The sequence below is a fragment of the Lepisma saccharinum genome, chromosome 3, assembly GCF_977018435.1.
Source record: "Lepisma saccharinum chromosome 3, izLepSacc3.1, whole genome shotgun sequence".
NCBI lineage: Eukaryota > Metazoa > Arthropoda > Insecta > Zygentoma > Lepismatidae > Lepisma > Lepisma saccharinum.
In genome coordinates, this window is record NC_139231.1 from 123,573,595 (window position 1) to 123,599,248 (window position 25,654).

A 25,654-nucleotide genomic window follows, 5' to 3' on the forward strand; every position below is an offset into this window, starting at 1 on the left:
ACCTTGCTCACAAATTAGCGTTCTACAAAGCATTTATTAGGCCGTTACTTGAATATTGTTCCTCTGTACTCTATGGGATTAACATAAATAACACCAACAAATTAGAAAAAATGCAAAATTGAGCAATTCTTGGTATACGAAATAAACCACACATGACTTCACGATCGAGCAGAGAAGTACTGCAACTACCCACGCTTGAATCCAGACGAAAATATGCGTTCCTACTCAAAATTCATCAGGCAATTCACACACACAACCACTTACTAAGCGGCAAGGTAATTATATGTAGTAACATGCATTATCCCAATCTTCGATCTAATAACACCAGTAGTATCAGAGTACCAAAATGTAACAAGGCAAGATACGGATCAAAATCCATATCATCGCTGGCAAGCAAGGCGTGGAATCAACTGCCTGTAGCCTGGAAAAAAGAGAGAAATTTGGCCAGATTTAAACAACAAATTAAATCTATGAATACTGACACCGTGCCTCATTGCCTCCTTCACATATACTTACTTAATTTCTATTTCTTGTGTGTTTTTTATTCCTTGTGTATTTTTATTCCTTGTGTATTTCAATTATATAGGCACACTTATATTTTTCCATATTTATACATTTATAAACAGTTAGCAGAATTGTATAGCTTAAGAAATTAATCCATGTAGGGCAAAAAGCTGTTTCTATAGTAAGATAATCCGTGTAAAAATATTGTAAGCTTAAGTGTAACCCTACTTCAAATAATAATAAATAATAATAATAATAAATGATTTGGTCACGTAACCTGAATTAGTGAGAAAAGGAAACCTAAACAGTTTTGTTTGTTTGATTTGGTGTTTTAAGTCCACTTTATGCACAGTAAGGCTAATCGGCACTGGACCTACAGTTTAAAGTGGGATCCGAACCACTATGTGCCTCCACCGGGTATCGAACCCGGGACCCCTTGATTACAAGGCGAGGATGCTACCACTGCGCCATCGGAGAGGCCTCTAAACAGTTTCATGAGATATCCAGAAAACAGGGAGGTGGGACACGCACATCATAGAAATCAATGTCAGCCTAAAGTTTCACACATGTAGTTTAATTTCAGTCACAGTAATTTGCGTTAATTATTATAAGGGAATAATAATTGCAAGTAAGGCTAGTGCAGATCGTTGCAAGAAAACGGTAAGTTCAAGCGAAGCAGTGATTAGGGGACATTACTGCCTTGCTTGCTCCCCGCAAAAAAATATGCGGATTCATGTTAGAAGAAATATGCTTTAAGGGTTGACAAAGGAAGGGATACGAGGGCATATTGGAAGAAATCGGAAAGAATGTGGGGAAAACTATATTCCCAAAACTGAGGAGATCGACTATCGACAGAAATGAATGAAAAAGATTGGTCCAATCCGTACTCGAAAGACCTTCCACAAAAGTGACTTGCAAAGCGAAAAAAACCCTAACATTTGTTAGTCACTGATGCGTGCCCCATCTCACGTAGCACATAATGAGATAACATTTCACACATCAGAATTCAATTGATAGTAATCCAAAGTTCAATAAGATATACGTAACTTCTCTCTATCTCTTGAGCAACGTTCTTTTTATAATTTATCGTAATTATAACACCATTAAGCCTTGTTTCCATGATATAAAAACTATATATGCTGACCAAGGCAGAAATTTATTTTATTATAAAACATAAACTAAACGTAACGTTTCAACCTTCTAGCAAGGTCTTCTTCAGACTCTGTACCAAGCACAAATGTAACCAGGTACACAACAGGACGATATATATATATATACACAAAAATACTCCCCTCCAGACTATTAGAAAGTAGTTCTAGAACAATCTAGCAGGTGGCTATCCCTTGTCAACTGTACTTTCACCTGACGCTTTTATAGGAGCCGGTTGCAATTGGAAGTCCCCTCCTAAAGCTGAATATTTCAATTGCAACAGATGTTTTTTTTATTATTATTTTCCAACAAGACCTCCCAAATTGGAAAGCTTAGAATACGGAATTCTAATGTTGAGCAAGGCATAATCAAATAAAATCATGCAGGCATAAAACATTATTAAACCCTTCTATTATATTTCTAAAAACCTGATTGAGGACCATCTTACAATTATATGAGTCATTCCATATGAAATCAACACAGCCCACAACCTGACCAACTCCGATTTTAATGAAATTTGGAGAGTTAAAACTATGCATGGAACTTAGTAACTATGAAAAATTTGAGTCTCGTGCGTCTTGAAAATGTTAAATTATTCAAGTTCAAAAATTCGCATAAATTGCCCTTTTTGAGCCCATAAAGCTTATTGTACAGGGAATTGAACAAGCTTTCCAGTGATATATAACAAGCCTAATTTTGGATAAAAATATATTCTTGTCTCGTGGCCTTGACCTTTGACCTTGAATATCTCAAAATATGTCATAACTAGGACTAGGATTTTGATGAAATTGCATCTTTTTTTCTGGTGAATAAGAAACCCAAATCTTTTAATATTTATATGTTTCATGTCGTGCTGAAACTTTTAAGCACTATTTGTTGGGGCAGTTTTTTTGCATTTTTTGCCATTATGGGTTGTATAAGTCATTTTTTGGCATTTTAAGTCATTTTTTGGTCATTTTTTTTTATTTTCTTAGTTTTCCAGAGCACTTGTACGCTGCGAGTGCATGGGCAGCATTAACGTGAAAGGATTAAGATGAATAAATATCCTATTTTTTCATATCTTCCCTAGACAATTTAAAATATATGAAACCGCAGCTACCTTCCATCCGTCTCAGAAGAAAATAAACAACACGAATATAACGATTTCCTTTCAATGAAATTCAATTGTTAGAAGTTCAAAACAGCTCGCAATTTTGCCCCAGGAGAAGAAAGTCGTTGCCCTGCCTAATCTTATCTTCTAATCTGCTCAGACCAATTGTTGTGTTCCTTGAAAGTGAATGGATGGAACGTGTGATCTGGCCATTGTCGAAGTTCCTGTTTATTGCGAGAATTTACTTTGGTGCAGTGTTCAGTAGAGCAGGTTTTCGAAGCATTGGACAAGATGCCAAAAACCAAGCAAAGTACACAGTACAAATTAAAACAGTTTGTGTCCCAGTATGGTGAAAATACGTTCAGTACGGACGGATCAGTATTATTCTGTCAGCTTTGTGGTGTAAGAGTTGCTGCGGAAAAGAAATTCACGGTGGAGCAACATGTCAACCGCGAGAAACACAAGGCAGCTCTGAAGCAAATTCAAGATCAGAAGAGGACGGTGCAATTGTTTATGGGTGAGTGTTCCTCCAAATCCTCTGTTATTTCTGAAGAACTGTGCGACGCTTTTATTTCTGCTGACATTCCTCTAAGTAAACTAAATAATCCTAAACTTCGAGCATTTTTGGAAAAACATACTGGGAAATCGATACCAGATTCTTCCACGCTAAGGAAAAATTATGTCAAGAAATGCTACAACCAAACAATGGATCAAATTCGGCAGAAAATTCATGGTAAAAAAATATGGGTGTCAATTGACGAAAGTACCGACTCACTCGGACGGTACATTGCAAATGTAGTGATTGGTACGATGCAGGAATCCGAGTCTACTCAAGTGTTTCTAATAAATTGTGAATGTCTAGAAAAAGTGAATTATTCAACGATCAGCAAAGTTTTCAATAACGCGATGCAGTTATTGTGGCCCGACGGCATTCAATATGACAAGGTGTTGCTTTTCGTAACAGATGCGGCACCGTACATGGTTAAAGCAGGGAATTCTCTGAAAGGTCTGTACTCGAAAATGATACATGTAACATGTCTTGCACATGCGTGTCACCGTATTGCTGAAGAACTGCGAAGTCACTTTCCTGATGTAGACCAACTGATTGCAAACATTAAGAAGATTTTCCTCAAGTCCCCATCACGAGTGTTAGCTTTTAGGTCTCATGCACCTGATGTGCCTTTGCCACCAGCTCCTATTCTTACTAGATGGGGTACATGGTTAGAGGCTTGTGGTTACTATTGTGAAAATTATAAAGTTGTGAAAGAAGTTGTAACCTCGTTCGACAGCAGTGAAGCATTGTGTATAAGACAAGCACAGGAACTCTTGGCTGATCCCGAAATGGAGGGAAAATTATGCTATATAAAGTCCAACTTCGGCTTCCTACCTTCTGCCATAACTTCACTCGAGACATCTGGAGCTACATTGGTTGATCAAGTTAATGTCCTTAACAAAGTTCAGGATAATTTGGAAGCAGTTCCAGGTACTGTTGGAATACAAGTGAGAGAAAAGATGCAGAAAGTGCTAGGGAAAAATGCAGGATACACAATAATATGTTCTATTCGTGACGTATTGTGTGGGAAAACGTTTTCATTGCCAGACTCTGAAACCGAATTAGAACCAAGTGACATTGTATGTTTTAAATATGCCCCTATTAACTCTGTTGATGTTGAAAGGAGCTTTTCTATGTATAAAAGTGTGCTAGCTGACAATCGTCATTCATTTCTTTTTGAAATTTTACAGAAAATATTCGTTACACACTGCAACTCAAAACCGAACAGTAACCTCTCATAATTTGTCAAAAGTTGCATACTAGAGTTGCTGTAATTTGAAGTGCAAATAAAATTTTACTTTGGAATTTTTAACGGTTTTTAGGTCATTTTTAAAGTCTTTTTTTGGCAATTTTTAGGTCATAAATGCATCTTTTTAAGAGCATTTTTTTACGAATTTTTAGGTCATCAAAATCCTAGCCCTAGTCAACTAAAAATCGTGAAAAAAATATATTTGGTCCCTCATGCCATACTCTAAAACATATCAAAAAATCATTCTGGGACTACAGAAGATACAAAATAATGTGTGTAACTATGTGACTTATGAAAGCCTCATTACATGAACTATGACGATTCAAATGTCCCTTAACACCCCCTACAAAATGTAAAGGAATTATCCTGGGTATAATTGTTCATGAAATAAATAGATTAGGCACAGGGAGATCCCTAGCTGTGTGTCAAGCGCAGGTCCGGCATATTGTTGACCACCATATTGAAATTATCGCAACATTTCAAAGTAAATGGGGTGCTGTGATATATCAAATCAGGCTAGAATTTCACGAGAAATGGATTGACGAAGGTTTTCCAACATATATTTAACCAGCAAGAAGTTATTACTGCATGCTTGTAACCATTTTCTTCTTCTCGAGGTGTTAAAAACAAAGCATTAGAATGCTCCTAACGTGTTAAGAGCTCATCGAGATCATGCCGACATCTCGGGAGAGAAAGAAGTATACGCACCATTGTATATTATTTTAATCAGTGACATTCACCAAATAGTTGAATAGTGAAGAATATTGGGAAAAGTATCTCAAACAATTCCTTAGGAATGAAAAATTCTTCAGTGACGAGACTAATTTTTATGTTCACGGTGAAGTTAATAAAAAGAATATGCAATACCTGTGATTTGATAATCCACAGTAGACAGATCCCAGCCGAATGGTTGTTGCTGGTAAGCTAATGATGTGGTATAGTGCATGGAGAATGGGAATGGTTGGTTCATATTCAACAACGGAACCTTAAATGGTGAGGGCTTCATGGATTTGTTAAGTGAACAGGTTTTTCATCCTTGCTTAAGGGATATGGCACTTTTCCAGAGTTTTGAAACACGACAGTGTGTGACCACACTATGTGGACATTGTGGCAATTTCTTCATGGTAAATTTCTAGGTAGGTTGATGGGCAAACAGGGATCTATTAAAAGGCCTGCACATTCCCCAGATCTAACATCTTAGGAGGACTTTTACTTTCAGAAACATTTGAAGAGAATTGTGCATGCACTAAAAGTCTGTGATATTGACTATCTGAGATTGCGATGATGTTGCACCTGCTACATTGCTAAATGCTCTATGTGAGTGTGAGAGACGTCAATGATTGTGCTCACAGGAACATTGACAACGTTATAATGTGCATATATCGTAAGTGAAAGATATGCCTATAACTTTTTGCTGGCTAAAGATACGTTGGGAAAGTCTTAGCTGCTTTATTTCTCGTGAAATTCTAGCCTGATTTGATATATCACAGCACCCCCTTTCCTTTGAAATTTTTGCGTTGAATTCAATATGGCAGTCAACAATATTCCGGACCTGCGCTTGACACACACAGCTAGAGATCTCCCTGTGCCTAACCTTTTTCTTTCATGAACAATTATACCCAGGATAACTCATTTACATTTTGTAGGGGGTGTTAAGGGACATTTGACTCGTCATAGTTCATGTAATGAGGCTTTCATTAGTCACACATATTATTTCGTACCTTCTGATCCCATTGCAGTCCCAGAATGATTTCTTGATATGTTTTAGAGTATGGAATGAGGGACCAAATATATTTTTTTCACAATTTTTGGTGATTACATGTTTTGAGATATTCAAGGTCAAAGATCAAGGCCACGCGACAAAACTATATTTTTATCCAAATGTAGGCTTGTCATATATCACTGGAAAGCTTGTTTAATTCCCTGTACAATAATCTTTATTTGAGCTTCCTAGGCGAAATAGGGGTGGACTTACAGTACATTTAGTACAGCTAAGCGGGCTCAAAAAAGGGTAATTTATGTGAACTTTGACCTTGAATAATTTAACAATTACAAGACAAACGAAACGAAAAATTTTCATAGTTACTAAGTTCCATGCATAGTTTCAACTCTCCAAATTTCATTAAAATCGGAGATGGCCAGGTTGCAAATTGCACATATCTGTGTTGATTTGGCATGGAATGACTCATACACAATATTTTTTTTTTTAAAAAAAAATAGATTCATCCCCACCAGAATGAGCATTTGTGCTTCCATCCAGGTGAACAGAAATAACTTTGCACGTGCAAAGGACAACCAGCTCGGTTCACGGGTTCGAATCCAGGCCTCCCCGATGGCGCAGTGGTAGCGTCGTTGCCTTGTAATCAAGGGGTCCCGGGTTCAATACCCGGTGGAGGGACATAGTGGTTCGAATTCCACTTTAAACTATAGGTCCAGTTCCGATTAGCCTTAGTGTGCATAAAGTGTACTTAAAACACCAACTCAAACTCAAACAAACCCAGGCCTAGTCAATGGTGTTATTTGTGAGTCTCTCCATCATCCAGTGCTCGAAAAATTTTCTTCAAAGCTTGGCGCCAGATCTGAAAATCAGGCGCCAGGAAACCACCTACTACCAATTGTGCATACTACAGTATGTTTCAAAAGTCGCGCAATCCAAACTTTGAAAATGTGTATCATGAAAATCGTAAGAGATATTTACACCGGGTTTTCTGCACTAAACTAATCCAGTAGGCTATCACTGGGTTCATAAATTTATGTTATCATTTATCTAAATAAAAGCAATTACATTATTTTAAAAAAACATTGTTAATTTGCTGGAAACATCTGAGAACTGATTTTCAACAATAAATACCAACTCTTAAACAATTTGTGGGATCATATGTTGGTGTTTGACCGGTTTTAAAACAGTTGCTTTATGAGGTACAGCAGAAGCAGGAGATTTTTATTGGAAAATCTCTTGCACATGAGTGTAAGAATGAGTAGTAAAATACTCTTCAGCAATGCACACGCACTGCTCCAATGAATACGCCATGCTGAATCAATTTTTAAAAAACGGGAAAAGTAGCGACGAAAGTGAGCGAAGATTGTAACCAGGGCAGTCTAGGATTCTCTCAAGAGTTCAATTTCGGCACAAACTCTTGATTTACGATTTTTCACGTAAATATATAGCCAATACTTAGACACATGTTGCATGCGACTGTTGGCAATATTTCGACCTGCTAGTGTTGTCATATACGGAGATATGTCCCAAAAATTGCACTTTTCACTCAACTTATAAAATCGCCAGTCAAAAATTCATCAAATGTTGCACATGACCAATAGTGGTTGCAAATGACAGACTGACATGGCATCAGTCATCAAATGTCTAATTATGACCCTTCGATAATTTCTTACACATTTTTCTTACTCAGAAGTTCATTTCTGGAAAAAATTGAATATTTCTTTCCGTCAGTTACTAATTATATAATTTTCTGTACGGAGTGAACTGATAATTTTAAGCGTTGAAAAATATCTCAATGGGCGAGGCTTTATAATGCAGAAAATCCGGTGTATATATCTCTTACGGTTTTCATGATATACATTTGCAAAGTTTGGGTTGTGCGACTTTTGAAACACACTGTATAAGATGCTGAACATCACGGTATTCAAAACATCGTTAAATTATTTGAGAAAGCAGAAAATGGGGTGTCGGGGGACAAAGGGTAAGAAATTGTTACGAACTCTATGGAATGTTCACAACGTTGATAAAAAAATAATTTGCTAACTTACTTAGAATCATCAAAATTTCGTGCATATTACAGCAAAAGATCACAGTCGCCAGGCTGAAATTTTTAGTCGCCATGGAGACCTGGCGACCGGGATTTTTCGAGCCATGCCATCATCAATTTTGTCAATCATCACTCATTCAAGACGGTCAGAAAAGCAACGTTAAAAGAGAAAAAATACCAAAAACGTGCAAGGGGCATGCACAGACAAACAACTCGGGCATGTTGCAACCGTATTTATTGAGCGAAGGCAAGACTGAATCACACTCTCTGACTGAACGCAGGAGCGTGGCAATCGCTTCAGGAAGATATAATGTGTAGAATTCGAGATTTTCAGTGTCGGGATATTCTGAATATTTCCTGTCTCGAACCTTGGGATATTTTTTCATCTCCAGCAACGTCCGTCCTGCAGACCCTTGAAGTTAACTTGAGAGTGTTAACGGGACGGAAAAGTCTTTATCGGGATGGAAAAGTTTTAAAATCCCGATGTTCGGGACAGAAAATGTTCGAAATTTCCTGACACTGGGAAAATCTCGAATTCTGCATACTCTATCCCCCTTGAAATGATTGTTTTGGAATTTTTGGTATTAAAAACTGCATATTTCAATGAATTCCACACTTGTAGGCGCTGTACTTGTAGTACAGAAAACATAGAGACTTACACTTTTAAACAAAATCATTTAGGATTTCCCAACTGTTCGGGATACCAAACATTTCCCGAAGGCAGGATACAGGAATTTTTATTCCGATCGCAGTACCAACTTATCGCGATCTCGCAAACCCCTGGTTAAATCCACTTTAGCTCCTATTTAGCTTTTTCCACTATCTGCTTTGGCAACACTAACCTATTTTCAAGATGGCGCTATTTCAACTCGATTCAAATACAGCGCCTTGTAATTCAACCATGTGAATTGTGAAAGAAAAGAATTACATCGCTGGCAAGCAAACCCAAGGCACATAGAAGCAAACCATAATTTGATCCCTGCACAAGAGGGCGAATCCTGTTGAAAGTAGGTATATACTGTATTGGTTATTTTTTTTTTGCGTGATGTTCATCTTTGGCTTTGATTTCCTATGTAGAAGGAATGTAAAAGTCGTATTCATAGTTTGTTGCTCACGAGTTTCTTTGCTAAACAATAATGCTATCTTTTTAATTCAACAACTCAATTCCCCCCTCCCCTCTTTTGTGTTATCAGATCTAGGAGCAGTTGTACTACTATTATAATAAAATATGTAGCCAGAGTCAGGTATTTATGGAGATGTCTAGTGGTTTTCACACTTTCACCATAATATAATAGAGCCTACATTTTAAGTAGTGTAGACCATCATTCTTTTCTTAAATGCAATACATCATTACCAGATGTTTTGGATCTTGGTGCTAAGCTAATTATTGCACGAAGTGACTATCTTCACCAGGTGGTGAAGCTAGCTAGCTGCATGATCTACATCCGGCCTGGCATGCTACACGGATGTGTGTCTTCTTTAGATGTTGTATGTGTATGAAGTTGGTGTGCATTTATTTTCCTGCAGGAGACTGGTACTTTTATTCTGCTCGTAATGGAGTTGGAAAAATACCATAAGGTGTTCTGTTATGTCTTGATGTCACATGACACAAGTATGAAGGGGTATTACATTCCTAAATGCCTTTGTTGTTAGGTTAGGCAAGTCAGGTTTAGGGCTATTAGCATTAAAATTACTTCTGTAAATACTTCTCACTGGTCATGCAGTTTCTGGTCTTAATCACTTTCGGTAACAGTTCTGTATAGTGGAGACTGATTTCTTACTTTTTACACAAGAAAGTACTTACGGAATTCATTTTCTGTAGCGTTGATGAGGTTCGGGAATGTAGTTTTTATCCTTTTCAACGCTAGTTCATGTTTTCTTCTGTGAAAATATCTCTCCGACACGGAATTGCTGTTGCTGCCATTTGCTTTCTGCACGTGAACAGGATGTTCACATGTTTTAGATGACATAACCCACAATAAATGTTGCTAACCATGCTATGTTTTCGCAAGAAGATGACGTGTCTAGAATGAGTCGTGAAGTTTTTTAACTATGTTTGCCTAACCAAACCTAACCTTACCAGAAATGGTTTGTGGGGCTAACGTCAATGGTTTGTGGGGCTAATGTCAATGGTTTGTGGGGCTAAAGTCGATGGTTTGTGGGGCTAATGAGGTATTCGCATAATTTCCAATCTGGCCACGAAATTAGGTATTTTTCGGTGAATAAGGTTGAAACACTGCATTCACACTCCAAATCGACAAAACACTGCCACATCGCACGATGAACCAGTACACTATCGCCATATTGCATGTTAGAGAACCGAGAAAAGGAAGAACAGTAAGTACTTGTAAATGTAATTTCTAGGTGTCTCCACTATACGGAAGTAGTACTGCACTTTCTTCTATTCTCACTCCTGGTGACAGTAGTAGTCACTTAACATTTAAAATAACTTCTTAGCAGTAAGTTCAGCAACATCGCCAATTAATATAATAAAGTAAGATAAAAGACAATGTTATGGTATATGCTATTCTCACGACCTGGTGAAAATAGTTGTGGCCATTATTGTACACTCATGCTCATAAATTAAGGATAATAGAGGTTTTGGTGCCCCACGATACAGCACTGAAACAAACTAGTTCTGGTAGCACAGACACATGTTGAACACACAAGAAAGACATCCACATACCCTGTTTATTGCAGAAAACGTGAGAAAAACCAAAGAGCGCACATATGATACAAAGCAAGGGAGATTGTAAAATGTTGTTTCACAGTTCTTTGAGCATGTGCACAGGTTTCAGTATGGAATGTGATGCCCATGCACATTGACACATGCAGTACAACGGCTTGGCATACTCTGGAGGAGGTTGTCCAGCAGCTGTTGGAGTATGGCCTCCCATTCTTGCACCAGTGCCTGTCGGAGCTCTTGAAGAGTCCAAGGAGGTGGAAGACGTGCGGCTACACGTCGGCCTAGAGCATCCCAAGCATGTTTGATTGAGTTGAGGTCAGGGGAATAGGCAGGTCACTCCATTCGTATGATGTCTTCTGTTTGAAGGTACTCCTCCACAATAGCAGCTCGGTGTGGCCTGGCATTGTCATCCGTCAGGAGGAACGTAGGACCGACTGCGCCTCTGAAAAGACGAACGTATTCTTGCAGAATAACATCCCGGTACACCTGACCTGTTACAGTACCTCTGTCGAAGATATGCAAGGGTGTACGTGAACCCAGGGTAATGCCACCCCACACCATGACACCATCACCTCCATACTGGTCCCTTTCGACGATGGTACCGGGTCGGTATCTGGTTCCTGGTTCACGACAGATGGTTACACGACGAGAATCATTGTTGAGACTATACCTGGACAGCGTATCTGAGACCATTCTTCCATTGTCCATGTCCTGTGTTCTCTACACCAGTTGTTACGGGCTACTCTGTGACCATGTGACAGTGGAATGCAAATTGCAGGCCTCCGGGCGAATAAACCGTGCCTCTTGAGTCATCTGTACACAGTGTGTCTGGAAACAACTGTTCCAGTGGCAGCTGCAAGGTCTCGAGCAAGGCCCCCGACAGTACTCAGTCAGTGTCTCCGGGCACTTACGGTGAGATACCTGTCTTCTCGTGGTGTTGTACACTGCGGACGTCCAATGCTGTAGTGCCGAGACACGTTTCCAGTCTGATGGAATCGTTGCCATAATCGTGAGATGACACTTTGTGGCACATGGAGCACCTGTGACACGACCTGCTGTCTTTGGCCCGCCTCTAGCCGCCCAAGTATCCTTCCCCTCATTACATCATCAATATGTGTTCGTTGAGCCATTTCACACACACACTCACCATTCGCACAACCGAACACAACTGCACACTTCCTATAGGCACTGTGCTCTGGTCAGCAGTTTAGTTCCTGTGAGTCATTTGTCTGCTTACATCGCCACCACATACTGGATCAAGGTCATAGTCAACACAGGTTCTTTGGGACAGTACCCAGACATCATTTCAAGCTGCAACGTACACATCAAATATTTCTTTGTACAAGATTCAACATTATCCTTAATTTATGAGCATGAGTGTAGTAGTAGATTGTGATGTTCCTATGAACAAATACGTCAATTGTAAAAGAATTATATTTTCAGAAATTTCCATCAATCTCCACAAATAGTGTAAAACAATATCCATTGCAGCAGTATTAAAAAACACATTATAATTAATCTTCGGAAATACCGGTCTCTGCACTCATGGTACTTGTTTTGTCTGTGCCTGTACTCATTTTCCATTTTCGCTTATAAATAGGTATACACAGTTTGAGTTGAACTGTACCCAATGTTAATCTAAAGAAAACTTAATTGAGTACTTTATATGATAAAACAATGCATGTGTGCAGCTAATTCAAGTGTCAAATGGTAATAAGTCTGACTTACACTCCCATATTCTACATGCCCTGTCCTTTAATGCATCACCTGGTGACAAAAGTGCTAACACAACCAAAGCTAATCTGGTCAAGATACTTACAATTATTATTTTATTATTATTACAATTACTCAGTCTTAATAATGCTTTCACGAAATGGGCACGTGAAAAAGTTAGGCACTAACACTAGAACGGTGAAGGATCTGATAACCCCTAGATCAGCGGAAAGGAGTCATTATGACCCCTCATTAGAAATGCACTTAAAATTCTAATTATTTTAGAATTAATTATTTCTAATTTATATTATTTTCTGTGCTTTATGTGTATTATAATCAAAGTGTTTAGGTGGTTTCTGATGCATTTTGATTACAAATAAATTGTATAATAATCAACAACTGGACACTACAGAATAGGCAAGATTTCATCACGAGAAACTGCTACATGATGCAACATGTTCAGAGATGGCATTCCCGGTCCAAGAACACCACCTACATGACGACATGTAAACTGTGACAAGTGGGAACATGCAAAACACAGAAACCAGAACCTAGCACTGATATTGCACCATGCATAAATGAGACTTTCCAGGGGTCAAATTGACTCCTCCCGCTGTTCTAGGGGTATAAAATGAAATTTCACAGAATGAAATTATATTTTGTAGATTTCGATATAGCTACCGTCTTTAAAAGGACTAAGAATTATGAAAAGTCACAAGATTTCGAGGAAATAATAATAAAATGGGGATAGTTATTAAAGAAACGGCAATGGTAGGGGTCATTTTGATTCCCTACTGCCATTCTAGTGTTAAGTGTCTAGGTAGTGTACATAATTCCTTCTTGACTTGCAGCATCATATCCTTTGAGCTGATCCGTTTTTCTCAAGTAGTATGCAATGTTTCCCTACACATTCACTACATAATTGTAACACATTTAGTTTTACAGTAGTATAGTAGAAGGTGAAGAAATATCATTCTCTTCAAAAATCCTTACATTGGAAGGCTAGGTTAATTGCCATAAGCTTACGCAATTTGTTTCTCTATTTGGCCCAAGATTTTCTTTATTTCTGCATTTTTATGTAGTTTGATGTATATTTCTGTCTGCTAACATATACTTCATCTGCTTGGTGAGTATTTACTACATATTTTCTGGAGAATGATTAATTTTCCTTCTGTATGTGTAAACTAGTTGCCCAACAACTTTTCTTGCTTTTACTGTCATCTTGGATATGAACTGCTGTTGCTGCTACCTATGTCTCATGACCTGTAAAGGGGTGTTAGATTCCTGAGGGGCTGTTGACCTACTGTATCCCCTTGAGAATTATGTCAATATTTTTTTTTTAATCGATAATTTCAATGTTTTACCTAATATAAAAGTGGTTACAGCATTAGGATAGCACAAATAACTGAGATATTTGATCCCAAAGTATGGCCCACTAAAATAGCAAAAGAACATGTCGAAAATAACTATCGGTACCAAACCTAGCAATCCTAACCCAACTACTTAAAATTATAGCTGCTGTTGTGGAAAGTCGTTTTGGCGCAAAACCTTCTGGCTGCTCTGCTACATGGTAAAATAACATGGCAAAGTAACAGACGTACTTTACTTCACAAGAACACATTTCCGAGTGCAAAAATCAACTGAAAACTTTCATAAAGAACAAAATCTTCATAAACCATGCAAAATATTTCACTTTCTCCAGAGGGTACATGGGGTCAAGGGTACCAATTCCTGATGGCTTTCATTTATTTATTTTATCTAAAGTTTCAGACACAGTACTGAATGACCATTTTATATTGAAACAGTAACAGCAGGAAAACAACAACAACATAATACAATTGAAAATCAGGAATGCTTGCGTGATCTGAAGCCTGGTTGCTCATGAAAGCTACTTTTCAAATCATTATTTCTTCTGTAAATAGTACTTGCGAAATTTGAACTGAGGTAGTTTCTCCAAGCTTCAAATTTCCACATTTATTTTCATAAAACATTAAAATGCTGACCAAGGCAAAATTTATTTTATAAAAAATATACACTAAAAACGTAATGTTTCCACATTCCAACAGGGTCTTCTTCAGGCCAAGATTCAAAATAAATTTATTAAATTAATTAAAGATTAAATAAATTAATCTCACTTGCCTAACAATAAATTTATTGTGAATCTTCGTCTGAAGAAGACCCTGTTAGAGGGTGGAAACGTTATGTTTTTAGTGTATATTTTTTGCACAATGAATTTTGCCTTGGTCAGCATTTTAATGTTTTATTAACATGGAAACAAGGCTTAACAGTGTTACCATTTATTTCCAGTGTTCTAAAACCCTTCCTAATCCTCCCACAGAACTTGTGAAAATCAGTCTTTGGAATCACCCTCAATTTATTATTTTTTTTAAAAATATGTATTAGTGAAAACACACCTAAAGCAGCTAAATATTTTGAAGCATAACTTCCCTGAGTCATCAATATTAAATTTCATGGCAACACATTCACGTTCTACAAATTTCAAATCTGTACAGTTGCAAAGCATTCAGTTTCTGCCTACTTTTGGTGTTTGACCTGCTGCGATCTTTTTAATTTATGGTTGTAGGTTTTTGTGTTAGTATTTTCAGTTATGCTAGGTCTATTCGTGGTATCATCGGTCACATACTTTTTGAAGCAAAATGTTACTTAATATACTGATACTTATTGTATTGTAATATTAATTTTCTTTTTTTTAGGTCCCTCTTCCTTGTCCTCTACACCAGTTCACGAGAAGTGCAAACCACACCATGCAACCCTTTGGTCAACAACTACATTTCAAGAAAAAACACTTCAAAATTAGCTGAAAATGTAGTGCAATGGAATGAATGACATGTGAGTACTCAATTTTATTTTATTATTTTTACAAAAAAGTTTTAGACATGATAGAGAAACTAGTGTCAACTTCAAACTGTCTTACTTGTGCATACTTTGAATTATGGAAACAGGATCTCAGTCATTTTAAACTGTACAGTTGATTAATTCCAGCTTTTTGGGATCTGTGGTGTGAATTTCATGAAGGTATTTCCCCTCTTCTAGACCCGAGAGTACCTTTCAACAAAGGCAAATTTTCATCTCTGTCGCTCCCCGGTGAGGGATATAAAATCTGTTATCTAATTTGCGAGTAACAGTGCAGTGTGGTACTGTAATCGTGGCAGAAAAAACAGGAGGTTTCTCATTAATTACATTCATTTGAATGTAAATGACAGATGCGTGACTTTTTTAATGAAGCAGCTTGGACATTGTCCAGGTTAGTTTTTCCAACCTAGATAATCATCATGCTCCAGTTTCCGCCAAAAGCGGATTCTGCTATGTGACTATGAAGCGTATTAAAGTCAAACACTTTATGACGCACGCGAGTATGTATATCAGGAACTGCGTACACATTTTACAAGGGAAATATTTTGTTAGTATTTGTTATTAATGGCGTATATATTTATTTATACCTAGGTATTTTAAAAATATTTATTTTGTGAGAAACTGTTATTATCAGTTATCTACGAAGACATTCATTCAGCCGACATGAATTCTACAGGTTTTACTGTTCTATTTTTGGGTTCTACATCATGCTATAGAGCGACCACAAGCAAAAAAACCTTCGGCCAAAATCCTTTATGCACCTTTCCCGTCATCTGTTCAACTCGAGCTATAAGGAAGTATGCTCCTCCTCTCCACGTGGGAGTATGATGCACAGGAGTTGCAGGTCTGCACAAGTTCTTTTTCATGTGGTTTCACTATAGAAGAGCAATGGCATACCGTTACCTATCCCTCATTTTCATATTAAAAGTAAACAATTTGAAAGTCATCATACAGACAAACTGACATTTTAGAGAATAATTTCTATGCTTTTGATTTTTTATTAGCAGGTGCTCTTAAATGCAGAAGGCAATTACTGTCTTATTAGTAATAAAGCAGATGACTCCCTCTCTCGGCTGTCGCGGAAAGAAAATTATTTTTGTTGCTTTGGAATTTTCCTTATTTTTCCAGTCCACATACTCAATGTCGACTTTGCAATTAAATTTGCCAAAGTGAGTGAGGAAGGAGGTCTTACATTCCTCAACCCTTCCCTGAGGGGGTAACACACTGTTTCCAAATCAAGAAAGAGGGGCTTTGAATCAAGTGATTGAATTAAAATAATACTGTCTTCGCCTCAGTTAATTTCATTTCCATCTTTTTTTTAAGTACATTTTTTCATGAATTTTCTTCCACCTTTTACTTACTTTCATTGTTAAACTTGACAGTTGAGTGCATTAAATGCGAGGAATTGACAACTTTACTTAATTCCTGTTGCTCCTTTTGGAGCATAGGGCATTTTTCAAACTTCTCCATCTGGTCCTGTTGACAGCCATCTTCTTAATTTCATTCCATGATTTTCCCATTTCCCAAGACTGCTGCTTCAATTGATTTTTTCCAGGTCTTCCTAGGTCGACCACATCTTCGGTTCCCCTGAGGATTCCAATCTAATGCAGATTTCTCTATGGATCCAGCAGGTGTCCGAAGAGTATGTCCAATCCATTTCCACTTCCTGTTTTTTATCTGGATATCATAGGTCTTCATTCGTTATTATGTCAGGCCATTTTATATTTATTATCTGCCGTAGGCATCTATTAACAAAAATTCGCAGCTTATGTACAGGGTTTTCGTAAATGATTGTCGGGGTTACAAACAAGCACTGTATTTTACGTAACAAAGGTAGATACATGCAATTTTTTGCAAAATGTTAGAAAACTCAACAAATTTTTATGACGAAGTCACAAATGTTCCATGTGCTCGCCTCGCGATATCCTGCAGATATCTAAGCGATAGTCCATTTCCTGCCACACTCGGGATAGCATATCACGTGTAACACTGTTGATGGAATTCGTTATGCGTGTTTTCAGTTCCTCGATGGTAGTGTGTAATGGAAGATAGTAAACGGTATCTTTTACGTATCCCCAGAGAAAAAAATCGCAAGGAGAAAGATCAGGGGAACGAGGCGGCCATGATAAAAGGTTTTCATCCTCATCACTCCCGCGCCCAATCCAACGTTGTGGTAATTTTTTGTTGAGCAATGATCGCACTTCACAGTGGAAATGAGGTGGGCTCCATCCAATTGCATGATGAAGGTGTTAGAATCTTCTTCCACTTGAGGAAGTAGGCACTCATTCAACATATCCAGGAATGTCAATCCCGTAACCGTTTTCTCCATGAAGAAGAATGGACCGTACACCTTTTCTTGTGACACAGCACAAAAAATATTCACTTTAGGCGAGTCCCGAACCAATTCAACAAACTGATGAGGATTTTCCGTTCCTCATATGCGCACATTGTGTGTGTTTACTTTTCCAAGGTGGAATGTCGCCTCGTCAGTGGAAACGAAATTCTCGATGAAATTGTCATCGTCAGTCATGAGATTTTGCATATCGCTGGCGAACGTTTCCCGTACACGACGGTCGTTACGTGTTAGCTTTTGATGGAGACTTAGGCGGTATGGTTTCAAGTTGAGCCGTTTTCGTAGAACACTCCATAATGTTGTCTTCGGAATGTTCAGTTCCTTGGATCCAGCAGGAATCGATTTCTTCGGGCTCCGTAGATAGGTTTCACGAACTCGCTCCATATCATGTTCAGGCACTGATGGTCGACCACTGCTTTTGCCTTTGCAAATGCAATCCTTTTCTTTTAAATGTGCATACCACCTTCTAATCGAATTGTCTGACGGTACATCTTTCCGATATCGCGCACGAAAATGTCGTTGCACAACTGTAACGGACCTCGTTGCGTGATATTCAAGGACACACAACGCCTTCTCACTAGCAATATCCGCCATTTTGGAAAACTGCCGCCTAGCGGAAGAATCTGGAAACAGAGGTCTATGAAACAAATAAGGAACAAAACTTGTTGAGTTTCTCAAGAATATCGTGCATTTTTGTTCACCGTGTCATTCACCCAAATCGGTTACAACAATGAGGAAACCCCGACAATCATTTACGAAAACCCGGTATAATCTGCTGGGTCATTCTCCATGTCTCGCAAAAATAAAGCAGGACCGACTTACCATTCGTATTGAAAATGCAGATTTTTGTATCTCTGGAGATCTTATTTTTTCATATTGGGTATAGTTGTAAAAAGGCTCCATTTGCTTTTTTTTAACTCGACTTTGGACATCATTATCTGCTCCACCATCATTTGTGACTACACTTCTCAGTCAACCTGTTCTATCTCAATGTTGTACAGTTTTAGCCCTTCTTTATTTTTGTTATTTACCCTCATTTCCTTTGTTTTATTTACATTGAAGTGTAATCCAGCTCTTCTTGCTTCCTCTTCAAGTTGTTTCAGTTTTGCATCCATGTCTTTGAATTTTTGGGTTAGGAGGCAAATGTCATCAGCAAATTCCAAGTCCTCTAACCTATCAGCTATATCCCATTGGCAGTGCTCGAAAAATCTTCAGAGCTACGCGCCAGCTCTGAAAATCAGGCGCCAGGAACCACCTACTAGCAATTCTGCATAAGCAGCATCACTGAATTCAAAACATGGCTGAATCATGTGAGCATTTAATTACGAAGTGCTTGCCAACTGATTCCATGGAATGTTCACAACGTTGATAAAAAAATCATTTATACTGTATTGCAAATTGAACTTAGAATCTTCAAAATTTCGTACATTCAAATTTAAAAACGGCAATATTACAGGAAAACATCAGTCGCCAGGCTGAAATTTACAGTCGACCTGGCGACCGGGATTTTTCGAGCCCTGCCCATTGGATACCTCTTTTTCTTCCTTCTGTCACTCTTCTCATGACTATCCCTATCCAAAACCAATAAAAATATAGTTGGTGACAGAATGCAACCTTGTCGTACACCAGAGTTCACTTCTGTATTATCTGTAAGTTTGCTTTCGTGTATAACCTGACGTTTGAAGCCATCATACACGTCTTTGATAAGTGTCAGAATCTTCCTCGGGATACCATATATTGTTGTAGTGATTTCCACATAAACTTTCTCCTATAACACCATTAAGCCTTGTTTCCATGATTATGAAAAAATAAATATGCTGACCAAGGCAGTAATTTATTTTATTAAAAACAAACTAAACGTAACGTTTCAACCTTCTAGCAAGGTCTTCTTCAGACTCTGTATCAAGTACAAAAGTAACAAGATACAAAAACAGGGCATTATACATACACAAAACATTACTCCCTCCAGACTATTAGAAAGTTGTTCTGGAACTTTCTAGCAGGTGGCTTTCACTTGTCAATTGTACTTTCACCTAAAAGGCTAAACATATTTACTTCCATATACAGGGAGGTTATTTCAGTCGTTTACCGCCAGCGTGTCTGCCAGTCGGCGCCGCCTTCATGCAACAGGTCCTGGCAAATTGCATTAGAGGAAGTCCGTGACAGAAACAGCTTGTTTTGTAATGTTTCCACTTTTCACAATTACAGTTACGATTACAATTGAAATAAGCACGTACCTTGTCGCAAGGATGCTGGAAAAAGTGTCCTCCCAAAAACACCCTTCTGGCACCTGATTTCTGACATCTAATCTTAGATTAGACATCGCTACTTTATCCTCAGTTGTCGCGAGAGAACCGGCAGCTTATCGGGGGAGTTGTCAGCCGCGAGATGGCGCTTCATACTGCACAAATGCGACAGTGTCAGCAGTGATGCCAACCGTAGGGACTTTTCACTATATTTCTCCCACGTAGGGACAGATTTTGCCAAATGAGGGAAAATGTAGGGACTTTTTTCAATCTTGGAAAACAACATTTTATTGTGCAAAGGTGCAGAGCTTACTCGCCAGTCAGTTGCAATTTCTTCGTGCTCGGTTTGGAATGAATGGATTAGTTTATCTGGATACTTTAGTGAGGAGGAGAAAAAACAACCAACTAACAAATCTCCATCAGAATTTTGGAACATGTTATCGGTTACCGAGAACTTTCAAGGCAAGTTCTTTTTTGAAAACATTTCCACTCTCGCGAAAATAGTGCTAACATTGCCACATTCTAACGTGGAATGGAAATAATATTTTCAATGTTACCTAAGTGATACAAAAACAAAAAAGAGAAATAAAATGGGACCAGAATTGTTAAAGACTGCATGAAATACAGCATCACCAACCAACATCTATCTCTTCACAGCAGCAGCATGTATGACTTCAAATAACATAATCAACAGTAAATGACTCAATGTTATTCAATATGCGGGATCCCGAAAAGTCGGGACCGGGATCGGGAAAAAAAATGACCTCCTGACTTTTCGGGATCCCAAGCAGTCGGGAAATACCGAATGGTCACTTTAAAAAGTCGTTAATTCTCGACGTTTTCTGCATTGTAAGTTTCTGGAACTTATCATAAATTGTAAGTTTTTATTCTAGAAATGCAAAAACAATCTCTTCAAGTGAAAATTACGTGTAGAATTCGAGATTTCCTGAGCTTCGGGAAATTTTGAAAATTTCCCGGCCAAGGTTTAAGAAAAATTCCCATCCCGACCCAAAACATTTTGTCCCGCACACCCTTATTATTCATTAAGGCAAAAATTTACAATACCGGACCCTTCTGTAATTTCTATGCTACGTCTTATACTCACGAAATAATTAGTCGTGATGATTTATCTCAAGTTAACATGTTGAGGTGATGTGAAAAAATTGTTCATTAACGTGTAGAAGTTGTAAAATAAGGATTTCAATTCTCGCATATGATTCTCCGTATACAAGTATGGTAGCCATATTTGTCGATATGAACAATTGACGTTCGCAATTAGTTACGCTGTCTACAGCGTTGCCACACTGTTGATTTCGTACTTGGAGAGCATGGATCATGAAAGAATGGCGGAAGAGAACAGTAAAAAAGTTGTTAGTGTTGTACAGATTTTTAGGTGAAGTGTGCAGGAGGATTTCGTGGGGTAATTAATAAACTTATGGATTTCGGTATATTGCCTAAAGAAGATGATTACATGTGACAGTGACAATCACGATGTAGAAGAACATGTGGAATGTGGACTGATTTGATTACAGGTAAGTTTGGCAACAGTGCATCGATCGTAAAATTGCAGGATACGAAAATGGCATCTTCGATGATGAACATTTGCCGTTCAAGTGCTACGAAAATAAGATTTTGTATCGGTTCGTAATCACAATTAGCGCAAAACCATTCACGGATAGCCCCACTGACCATTCTCGGTAAGGTTAGGTTAAGTTAGGTTAGGCAAGGCAAACATAATTAAAATTTGGGATCGAAAAACCATGCACGGGTAGCCCCACAAACCATTCACAGTAAGGTTAGGTTAGATTAAGATAGGCAAACATAGTTAAAATTTGGGGTAGTAGTAATATCAGGAATGTATATTTCGTTTTTTAAGTATTAGAAACACAAAATATTCCGGTAAATAATGACCACTCAAATTCACTTATTTTGCAATTTCTACAGGTGACCCCCAAATTTTAACTTCAAATTCGTGATTAGGAGGCCTCAATTAGTGAGTATGCAAAATATTACAAAAATCGGGGAAGGGTCCTGTATTGTAAATTCGCTCCTTCATTAATTGTGGAGGCACCGAGCAGAAAGATTTGGTAAGTAAATGTGTATATTTTCTCTTCTGTTTTGCATGCTAATGAGGTGTTTTTTTTTTTTTAGTCGCTTTACTTTGCGTAGGGACATTTGGCCAGTTGTAGGGAGATTTTGACTACGTCTGTAGGGACATTGCCGGAAAATGGTTAGCAACACTGTCGGCTACCAGACGTAAGTCTACGCTCATTCATGTTCACGTTTTGTTTATACTGTGTTATTGAGTTGGTGTGCTAGTGCTTTATTGTGTGTTAATTGTTATTCATTCATTAGTTATTCTGCTAAACAAATATAGTCTTGAACATCGAGTTTTTATGTACGATAATTACGTGAAAACGAACTCTTGCAGAAAAGTGGTCAGGCAATTACGAGAGACAGGATCTCTTGAACCTAAGAAACGTGTTGTATTGCTGTTGAAGGAGGTCATTTTCAATATCTCTTATAACACACCAGGTTATTGATCACTATTATTACTTTTAAATATCATTTTACAGTTCGGGTTCGCTTCATGCGCCGGGATGCTGTCTTCCCTTTCTGTCAACAGTAAGCAATGTCTAATCTAAGATTAGATATCAGAAATAAGGTGCCAGAAATATTTGTATTTGGGAGGACACCTTTTCCAGCATCCTTGCGACAAGGTACGTGCTTATTTCAATTGTAATTGTAACTGTAATGTGTAAAAGTGGAAACATTACAAAACAAGCTGTTTCTGTTACGGACTTCCTCTAACGCAATTTGCCGGGACCTGCTGCATGAAGGCTGCACTGACCGTCCGACATGCTGGCGGTAAACGACTGAAATAATGTGTAGAATGTGTTTGGGCTTTATATCTCACGCTCTTTTTCCTTCATTTTCTTCCTTCTCCTCTCCTCTTTCTCTCTTGTCCTTTCCACTCTTTCTAACACCTTCTTTCATTCTTTGTTTAACTTCAGTCCCCCATTCCATGGGTCTGTTGTTGAGCCCGATTGTTGAAATACGGCAGTTTTTTTTGATGATGTCAATCCTGGTGCTTGAAGACTACACACAGCTTAAAATTCCACATTTACATCTTCATTTGGCATAGTATGACCCCCATCAACACACCTACTCTTTGTGCCAAATTTCAGAATTTTTAAAGGGGACCCATCTGAGAGATTTAACCCCAAAACCTGTCAAAATTCAATGAACGGCCATGTTTGAGCCCATGACGTAAAAAGGGGGTGCATTTCTAAGCATTGATATTTTATTTACAGACACCCTGCAGGTAGGTCTACACATGAAAAAAAAATCAAGCCTTAGACTAAACCCCTTCATTAAAAAAGTTGGGTTTAAAAATGCAATTTTTTAACTATTGTTACCCCATTTTCCACCATAATTTTCGTACTTACGATGCAATTTCAAGCAAAACATACCTGAATATCATAGGAAGTATACTTCATTAGCTACAAAATGAATTTTGTTTCAGGTCTCTAGCTTTAATGGTTTTTGAGATATTAAGGTTTCTGTATACTGCTACATGAGCAAAAAAAAGCCATGCGCCATGTTGGAAAAATGGCTGCCCCAGGAGAACTAAAGACAATATATTTTTTTTAACATTGGTTTTGATATCTAGATATGTGTACAAAAGTATGTACTAAAAATGAAATTTTTCTAAAATGGTCATGCAACCATTTTTTAAAAAATTGGTTGATTTGACATGGAATGACCCTATGAGTGAAATGAACCACATCATTTCCAGTTTCATATTATGCTTTGTTACGTATTATTGTGACAATGGTGTTGACCAATTATCTGCAAAAGTGTGAAAGGTTTCTCATTACAGTACAAGGTGTGATTTTCCTTCTAGACTAATTGGAAACAAAAATACCTGCAGCAGCAGAAAGGTACAATTACAAGTTTCTAGGTACACAGGGTAACAAAAATTTATGCAATACCAATGATGCACACGTGAGTAAAATCTGCACAGAGATGCATTACATTACCTTTAAAAGTATCCCCTTGCATATTGGGTAACATTTTTTAACCATCAGTGAAGCTATAGACTTCAGAAACTGTGTTATTGCATAAAGCTGTCTAAGCCTTGGAAATGCACATCTGTTGTCTGTGAAATGCTGGACAATAATGTAAAGCATTTAGCGCTGTATGTTGCAAAAACAATAATTTTATCGTCCGCAAGCATTATATATTCTTTTGTGGTAATATTCAGAATTTCCATTGATCTTTCATCAAGAGTATCTACAGTGAAACCTCGATTTGACATTTTTCAAGGGACCAGGTTGAAAGAACTTGAAATTTTATATCATTTTGCTCTATTGGGACAGTGAACGTTGAATGTATAATGCAGAAAGGTAAAATTCACTGTATTATTATTATTTTTTTATGGAATTGTGGGAGAATTCATCCCCTTTGTGGGATTTGCAATGTACACATTCTATTATTGGGATTTTTATATTTTGTATTCCATGTATAACTTTGATGTACTTTATGTTTATGCTGTTTGTTGTATCCAGTCCTAGACTTTTGAAATGTGTGGCTATTCAGTCATTATGTTAATTTACATTGCAGAGTTTGTAATGTATTTTGTATTTATGTTTAGTTCTAGTTTGCAATGTAGTATGTAATAGGAGTTAAATAAAGTGATTATAAACACACAGAATCCCAATCAGGGATGCCGTTGGTTGACTATAATTTCTTGAAAGTGTCATGCGAATTACAAATGTTGCTACAAAATAATAAAATACTGCTTTCTTGAGCTTCATTCAGTATGATTATTTTAATGAGGTGTGACAATTTCAGCAACAAAGCATTGGTTTTCCAACTACATGTTGTATCTCAGGTCCTCTTCACTTGTGCGGTGAGTGAAAGCTCTTCGGTAGAAGTTAACCTTTTGCCGCCCAAGGCCTTTTTCACATGTAAGCCTCTCTGTCCTGAGCCGATTTTGATCAAAATGCAGAGTTTCAATTAAATGAGTGTAGATCGGAGGCTAATTGCCGTTGTACGTTGAATGAACCAGAGATTCAGATTATATGAAATTTTTGCAAATTCGGCGTATATGTGGTGGAGGGAGGTGGCTAACTCTCAAAATTCCAAAATTTCGGTAAAAAAATTTTTGTTCCCCCACCCTCCCCTCAAGCAAAAAGTACATGACAGTGTCGACATGCACATGGAAATGATCGCTAACATGTAAGGAACACAAAAATATTTGCATTATATCATATGACCAATGTAACTTGAGTTATACCCCCAAAAGGAATCGTCGGCACGCCACTGATTCAAGCTTCAAAATGCAGCGGTACCTTGAAATGACTTTAGCTCAGAGACTATTTGCCCTGGAGATATGAACGATATACCGTTGTACGCAGAATGAATCACAGATTTAGACGATATATAATTTATGCACATTCGGCAC

General features: G+C 37.8%; 1 long non-coding RNA gene across 1 annotated transcript in view; it reads left to right on the forward strand.

The window, feature by feature from the left end:
- Window positions 1-25,654, forward strand: part of LOC145985991 (uncharacterized) — a 51,701-nt gene that overhangs the window by 24,750 nt on the left and 1,297 nt on the right. Inside the window, exon 2 of the long non-coding RNA XR_014441474.1 lies at window positions 15,426-15,561. This is a non-coding gene — a long non-coding RNA (uncharacterized LOC145985991). The remainder of the gene's footprint in view (window positions 1-15,425; window positions 15,562-25,654) is intronic.